This window comes from Brassica rapa, chromosome A04 (assembly GCF_000309985.2).
Source record: "Brassica rapa cultivar Chiifu-401-42 chromosome A04, CAAS_Brap_v3.01, whole genome shotgun sequence".
In the NCBI taxonomy this organism is placed as follows: domain Eukaryota; kingdom Viridiplantae; phylum Streptophyta; class Magnoliopsida; order Brassicales; family Brassicaceae; genus Brassica; species Brassica rapa.
In genome coordinates this window covers 6,808,225-6,816,776 of record NC_024798.2, presented here as the reverse complement: position 1 = coordinate 6,816,776, position 8,552 = coordinate 6,808,225, and positions in this window count along the sequence as shown.

Genomic DNA, 8,552 nt, shown 5'->3' with positions numbered 1-8,552 from the left:
GGTTCCTACGAAATAGCCAACATGCAGGGCGTAAAAATCCCTAGAACCTGGAATGCGATGCATCTCAAAAAATACTATCACTAAACGAACCAACTCGCAATCACTGAACTACGAGACGGCTTGATCTCCGCAAGGAGTACGTAGGCAGTTTGCCGAAAGGCAAATTCAGCTGTCCCCCCTCATTAAAAAAGGGGGGAGTGGGTACGTATACTCGTATACTCCCAAAAAATCGAAAAACTTCTTACCGCACTCTTGGTATTTTCGACTTATCAAAACATCCTCACCCGTGAAACCACACGAGGTCTTCGGAGATTATTCGGCCGCTTGGGAGAATCAAACCTTTAGCATCGCGAGACGTCGCAAAAGATGCCTCAAAGATGGTTTCTTCCGAGCAAACGAAATCTCCACAAAAAGATACATATATGCACACATTAACATTTATTTTGCGCACATTAATCAAAACAACGGCACACGCCACCAAGTCCGATGCTGATCACATCGAACTCACAAACGTCCTAAACAGACATAGCCATCTCATGAAGATGACTCTCTTACATCCGACACAAGGATAATAGCGCTATAAAAGAAATCCGAAATTTTGGTCCAGCACTTCCGGTCTCCGGAGAGTTGCTCGATTCGTATCAAACAAGTCGTATAAGCCGAGAACTTTTCGCGGACTTTACATCGATACGAATCAGGAAGAAATCGCGACAGGAAAAACGATAGCCGGTTAGTCGCCGCACAATCCTTAAACCGAAAGTAAACCTAGGTCTTTCCCTAAACCCAGCGCACTGGTCTCTAACATCTCAAAGGCGTGATATCGAAAGATAAGAGATTCTTAAACCACGCCTCTATTTTACGTTCGATACCTTCAGCACCCCCGCGGAGTTCACATCTCGCGGAAGAACTCTCGAAACAGGTCTCGAATAAAACATTTCACAATCGAAGAAGGATATGAGACGACAACTCATCACCTTCCTCCTCACTATTCACAAATTCATAAAAAGCGTTATCCGATTATCATATTATAAAGCCGCAGAGCGGCAGGGATTCAAAGCCACACACGGCCAGTCCCGAAATACAAACAAGGCCATTCAAGGCCAAAACATAAAGACATAAAAAAAAAAACAAATCTCTCGCAAGAGATTTAACCCAAATCACCCTCAGAACTTACGCCCCCTCTTCACCCGCCGCCTCGTCCGAGCCTGGAGCCGCGTCACTTCCATTCTCTCCGACCATCGGATCTTTCCCCTCTGGGTCTTCTGAACACGTCGGAAGGAAGCAAGCGGATTTTAGGTCGGCCAGGATGAGACCGAAATCGCCATCCTCGGCCGCCATATCTCCCTTACAGCCAGACAGTCGGGCCTCTTCGGCCTCCAAGGTCGGGGGAGTCTCACTTTGGAACGACCGAACTACGGCCATCCCGCCCTCAATCGTCACCAAAGCGAAATCCCTGCTCCGGATACACTCGAGGGAATCCAGGGAAGCGGAAATCTTCGCCAAGCGGACCTGAAACTCCGCGCGAAGGGCATCCGTAGCCTCTTGGATCCCGCGGCGCGCTAGTCCAGCGTCGCTCTCGATTTGACGCTGGAGTCGACGCACTTCCGAGGATTTGGCCTTCCTGGCCTTCTTTTCCTTAAGTAAAGAACTCGCCGTCTTCCCGAGGTCCCTCTCAAGCTCTCCTATCGCAACCTCGAGCTTCGACACTTTCGCAGAGTGAGAATCCTCGACAGCCGTCAACATAGCCTCGGTTTCGGACCATCTCCCCTGAAGCTCCACCAACTCCCCGGAAAGACGACTGGTCTCAGAGCCGCATTCGCTGATCATCCCATCGATCAACGATATGAACTGCGAACGGTAAAAATTCCTAAGATTAAGTCCGTAAAGAGAATGCACGAAAGACGATCGAGAATTCAAACAAGAAACAAACCTTTCCACGAAGTCCCGATGCTAGGCTCGACCCACCTCGCTGCGAAGTCTCCCCGTCACCGCTCTTGGCCAGTTTCCTCTTCCGACTCTTAGGCTGAGTAACCTGGACAGCGCTAGGAGCACGCAACGCCAGAACGATTTCTTTTCTGGCCGGAGGCGGAGGCATAGAGTCAGCTGCCTTTTCTTTGTCCTCGACGAGGATCGGAGTCGTGGAAGATCCCGCAGGTAGGACTTGCGGGAGGGGAGCCGCGACGTCAGTCCCATGACACGGGGCAACGACCTGCTCGGAGGAAGACGGAAACTCGGAGCCAGTCTGAGCCAATCCTTTCTCGGCTTGACGACGAACTAGTTTCTCTCGGAAAGAAAGATGACCGGCAACACAAGCCGGCACTTCCGCCGGAGAAGTTGGAACTGGAGCCGGAGAAGTGGCCTCACCCATCTCGACGTCGGAATACTTCTTATCACCTTGGGAGGAAGACATGTTGAAAGGAAAGTTATGAAGCTAGAGAGGTTTTTGAAGAAATGAAGAAGGAAAGGTGTGAAGAAAATGAATGACAAGAGCTCATCACTTATAGAAGTATGGGTTCGGAACGTCCCCTCGACAACTTTTATTTCGCGGAGTTTTAAATGTAAATTTCGTACGATACACTCAACCTTGTAAAAGTCATCTATCCGCCCGCTAGAGTCAAAACTCTAACGGGCTGGGGGGCTAACTGTTGGGGTCAAAAACGGTTACGACAAATTTAACATTCAAAACGTCCGAATAAGAAAATAAGAGTTTCTCCGAAGAGTACTTTTCGGAGAAAGATTCTTCCTTACGAAAAAGCTTCGCGAAAGAAAGAATCGAGATATCCGAGGAAAGCTCGAAACAGGTCGTTACGCAGCGACCAAACGTCCGCCACGCTCGGTCGCTACGTAGCGACCGAGCGATCGTCCCGCTCGGTCGCTACGTAGCGACCGAGCTCAGCCAAGCTCGGTCGCTACGTAGCGACCGAGCGATCGTCCCGCTCGGTCGCTACGTAGCGACCGAGCTCGAGCCAGCTCGGTCGCTACGTAGCGACCGAGCGATCGTCCCGCTCGGTCGCTACGTAGCGACCGAGCTCGAGCCAAGCTCGGTCGCTACGTAGCGACCGAGCGATCGTCCCGCTCAGTCGCTACGTAGCGACCGAGCTCGAGCCAAAGCTCGGTCGCTACGTAGCGACCGAGCGATCGTCCCGCTCGGTCGCTACGTAGCGACCGAGCTCGAGCCAAAGCTCGGTCGCTACGTAGCGACCGAGCGATCGTCCCGCTCGGTCGCTACGTAGCGACCGAGCTCAAGCCAAGCTCGGTCGCTACGTAGCGACCGAGCGATCGTCCCGCTCGGTCGCTACGTAGCGACCGGGCTCGAGCCAAAGATCGGTCGCGGTGTAGCGATTGAACCTTTCCGAACAGCGATACGGCACCAGTCCTTGCATTCTCGTCAAACCTTCGAATGCTATCTCCCGAAGACCGTGGCAAGCTCAGTCCATGTTTCCCGCTATTCTAATCCATCGATCAAAACTTCGATTAGAAACCGCGGAAAACTCGTAGTAAACGTGTCGAGTCGGAAGACGGCCCAAAGGGACCTAAAACACGAGTCGAGGCCCATCCTATGATTTTTCCTAATCAAAAGCCCGTGAACCACAGCATGGTTCACGCTTGCCCCACGAGGAAGGATAAATGTCAAGTTTCCGCGGATAAATACGGAAGTTTTGAAGATAATTGTGAAGATCGGGAAAAATGGAATATCTCCATTTTTTGCTATGACGGCTTAAGGGCAGAAGAGTAAAAACGTAAACCGACCTTGGAGCTAGTATATAAGGAGTCCTAGGCGAGGAGCAGAGGGGGAGAACTTTTTCAGAGCAAACTTAGCACTTAGAGCGATTTAGGCAACTTTCCGTTTTTGTTATTTCGAGCTGCGACTCAATTAGGTTTAGCCGTCTTAGGGTTGCTAGAACTAGGAATCTCGCCGACAGCTCTCGAGCCCAGGCTTATACCTTGTTGTAACGCTCATACGCAGATTCGGAATAAGATCTACTTTGCTCTCTTTTCGATTTCTTATCTTTATCGTTGTTATTCTCGTGTTCTGATTACTTGACGTGTGGTAATTAACAGATATCCGGGTCCTCTGGGAAACTAGGGTTTTCTTAGTTTCCTTATTTAAACGGAAATCGACAGTGCGAATTTCGGTTCCCACAGGCGCCAGCGGCCAGCCCGACGTCACGTCCTGGGCGCCGGACTGCGAGTCGTTCGCCGAATGCGGCAAAACCTCGTGAAACCATCCCGACGCTAGTCCAATCCCATACTTTGCATCTTTGCTCGAACCCTCGCAATTCGAATCTCTAAAATCGTGAATCTAAAACTCCCGTTTCGTTTCGATCGGAATTATCGGGAAAGTTTCAGAAAACCACGAAAGGTTCGGTTAACGGATAGATTTCAATTCGTGGTATAAAACGAAGGGGGTTATCTTAAAACACCTATCATTTCAACTATACGAGGAATTGGGGATCTTTCGAAAGATCGATATCGTGACAAGAGTACTTTCTCGAAAAAACCGTAAAAAGTTGAAGGTCTAAAGAACGGCCTGAAAGGGTCCATACATGACCAAACGGCCCGTTTACGATTTTCGAGATAAGTATGACGGTTTGTATTTATCTTTACATAACAAGATAAACGTCAGGCTTCCAAAAGATAAATGTCAAGTTTCCCTTAGATAAATGTCTAGTTTCCCGATAAATATGAAAATTGACGAAAATGGAAAAGCCCGATTCGCGACAGATCTGGCCCAAAGGGAGGATAGGCCGACCTATGAGGAGTATATAAGAAAGCTTGGGGCAAGGAGCATGAGGATGATCACAAACTCTCCAGAGCAATTTAGCACTTAGGCATTTTTTATTTCCGTTTTTACTAGCGAGCTGCGACTCAACTAGGTTAGACTTAGGGCGCTAAGACTAGCGAACTTACTGACAGCTCTCGTGGCCGAGGTTCTTACCTGTTGTCCAAACGCTCAAAACGCGGATTCGGAAATAAGATCTATTTTGCTCTCTTCTTTTATTTTAACGCTTTTTATACGAACTTCTCGTTAATTTGATTGTGTTGTGCGTGGCCCAGCAGATATCCGGGACCTTCAGGGAAAGTTAGGTTTACTTAAATTTCCTCCGTATTTTATTTACTAAAATCGACAGTGCGAATTTTGGTTTCCACATAGTTGCCTACGTACCCTTCAGTGAGGGATCAAGCCGTTCGTAGTTCATGTATGTAGAGGCACGAAGCCTAGATGGACGCGTAGCCTGATGGAGGCCTATATCTTGATGGAGGCGCGTAGCCTTAGTGGAGGCACGTGGCCGAGGGAGCATGTAGCTCTGTAGGTTGTTGGAGCCATCCGTTCTAGGGGGCACATAGCCTGAACAGATGGTAAACCTGTCGATATGCTGCATGGAGCGTCGATGTGCTTCAGTGAGCATGGATGGACCTTGCTGATGAGTTGGAGATCGTGGCCTCAGCCAGTCAGTAGAGTTGTAGACGTGCTGCAGGGAGCATATATCTTCCCCATGTCGATATTAACCGCCGGGATCAGCCTCTTCTAGGCTTGTCCGAGAAGGTCTTCTATGTGTAGAATCTTGCCTTGGCGCCTGTAGAATTGGTGAGCTCTGGTTATGGACGTCTTGGCCTCCTCCTCTTTAGGTTTAGAAACCTATATTTATAGAAGAGGTCGTGCTTCCTTTCTTAGGATTTGGAAATATTCCATATATCCTTATATAATAGAATATTTCCATTCTTTTTCAAGGGCGGCCTATGTATTGGAATACTTCCTCTTTCTCTTGGATTTAGGAAGATCCCTTCTTCTCTAAGCTGATTACTTGATAAATGGAAGATTTCCATTTATCTTAAGGCAGGAGAAATCACTTGGCCTGGAAGATGGAGGAAGGTCCCAGACTCGGGGACAGGGACAGGGACCCGGGACCCAGAGGCAGGAACCCGGACCCTGGGGACAGGGATAAGATGGAAGCTGGAGTAATCTCTTCATGGAATATATTTCCCCAACAGTTTGCCCCTTATTTTCTGGCTTCATGTTTGAAGGCAGGAAATAACATGACTTTCTTCATAGGACTTTATAAGTTCCACCGTAGTATCCCGCTGCCTTGTCGGTCGTTCTCAGAAGCACTTGCGCTAGGTGTAAAAGGATTTGCAGCCTTGTTGGAGATGTATGACCTTTAATTCGGATGACTTGTAAGACTTTCTTCTTCTGCTTTATGAATATGAGACGTTGCCCCCATGGTGGGGATAGACCGGAGTTGGCCGAAAGTTTGATGGAGAAGCCGCGAACATCGGAATAAAGGGTGATGCTTCTGATCATACCCCAGGTGCTTGTGCGGCTTCTGTAGCTATACTCGGCCTCAGCTGAGGCAAGGCTATCTGGTTCCACGAATCGTTTGGAGGAGTGTATGGGTCAGTACCCAGGAATTCTGAGAGGGAGAATCGTGGCGAGGCTAAGGATGAGGAGGACGAAGAGGTTGAATAAGACCCGGAGGCGGAAACTGAGGATCCTCATGCTTGATTCTACTGGCCTTGCTTGTGCCTCTCGAGCTTGTAAAGGCTGTAATGGACTTTCAGGAGGGTCTCCGTGCCGGTTTCATTGCTGCGTTTAGCATACTAGATGCTCCTTTAGTGTTGATGTTGTAGCTGTAGCTTCTTGCCTCGTCTCTGGATCGTACCTTGACTTTTGGCAGAGGGGACATTCAGCGTGTTCGTCTTGGTGTCTGGAGATAACCTAGTTGATTCTTGGTACCCGAGTAGATCTCCTGGACATGTTGATTGCACGAGCAGTAGTTTCCATGCCAAATAAAGAAGATGGAAACATTGGTTGAACTCTGCCATTGATCCTTCGCCACTCTCAACTATGTAGCCAACATAAATTTTGGGATGACCTTGCGTCGTGCTTTCATGGAACCCAGATGATCCTAGGCATGCTCTCCCAAAATCTGGAGGTTTAGAGATACATCTTTCTGAAACCTATAGGTTTGAGGATGTGATCGGAGGTTGTATGGACTTTCATCTAAGAACCCTGAGGCAGAATGGACTTTAGTCAAGGAACCCGTTGCTTGCATGGACCTTAGTCCAAGAACCCTTAGGTTATAAGGATTTTCGTCCGGGAACCTGATGGTTGTGTGGACCTTCAAGGGGACCTTCCCGTATATCTTTTTGACTTGAAGTCGTCTTCGTCGGGTAGACTCTCCTTGATTGCTAGGTAGGCTTTTTGGAGCAGTGTCTTCCTTTGCATCGTCCAGCTATCCTTTAGGAAGTCTTAAAGACGAAACAAGATGTGTTAGACTCGTGAACCTGCAGTATAAGGATGCTTCACACTCCACCTTCCGTAGATAGGTTACTCGTGAATTTTTCCGATGAGATAGAAGGTCTCTCTTAGGGACCCGGAGATTTAATGGCAGGATCCTGGGATCCTACGGAACCGTGGTACTGCTTCTGAATCCGGATATGTTGTTGGGACCCGAAAGTTGTTTCTGGAGCCCGAAGGCTGCCCTAGACCCAGAGATCGCCTTTAGAACCCGGAGGTTGAGTGAGGGCGCAAAGGTCGATGGGGAACCCGGAGGTTCCTCTAGACCCTGAGGTCATATTTAGGACCATGAGGTCGTTTAGGGACCCGAAGGTCGATTGGGAACCCGGAAGTTAATCTAGACCCTGAGGTCGTATTTAGAACCCTGAGGTCGTTCTGGGACCCGAAGGTCGATTGGGAACCCGGAGGTTCCTCTAGACCCTGAGGTTGTATTTAGGACCCTGAGGTCGTTTAGAGACCCAGCGGTCGGTTGGGAACCCAAAGGTTCCTCTAGACACTGAGGTCATATTTAGGACCCTGAGGTCGTTTAGGGACCTGGAGGTCGGTTGGGAACCCAAAGGTTCTCTAGACCCTGAGGTCGTATTTAGGACCCTGAGGTCGTTTTGGCCAGTGGAAGCGAGCCAAGAAGAGTCCTACTTGTTTTCGTCGTAATCTAAACGGAAACTTTTATTGAGACGAAACGAAAAGCGTTTCGATGGGGATTTAAAAGAGAACCCAAAGGAGGACCTTTCTGAGGCCTTACCGGTCACTACGTAGCGAGTGAAGGTCTGACAGGTCGCTACGTAGCGAGTGGAAGCGAGCGAAGAAGAGTCCTACTTGTTTTCGTCGTAAAATCTCAACGGAAAGTCCGATTGAGACGAAACGAAAAGCGTTTCAATGAGTATTCAAAAGAGAACCCCACGGAGGACCTTTCTTAGGCCTTACAGGTTGCTACGTAGAGAGTGGAGAGTTGTCTTGAGCTCGGTCGCTACGTAGTGACCGAACCGTGTGCGTGCTCGGTTGCTACGTAGCGACCGAGCAGTGTGCGTGCTCGGTCGCTACGTAGCGACCAAGCAGTGTGCGTGGTCGGTCGCTACGTAGGGACGGAGCAGTGTGCATGCTCGGTCGCTACGTAACGACCGAGCAGTGTGCGTGGTCGGTCGCTACGTAGCGACTGAGCAGTGTGCGTGCTTGGTCGATTTGTTGTGTTTCCTTTTTCCGCGATTAACCTAGGGGTTTTTCAGCGGTTTTTGGGAGAACGAGTTTTATCCTT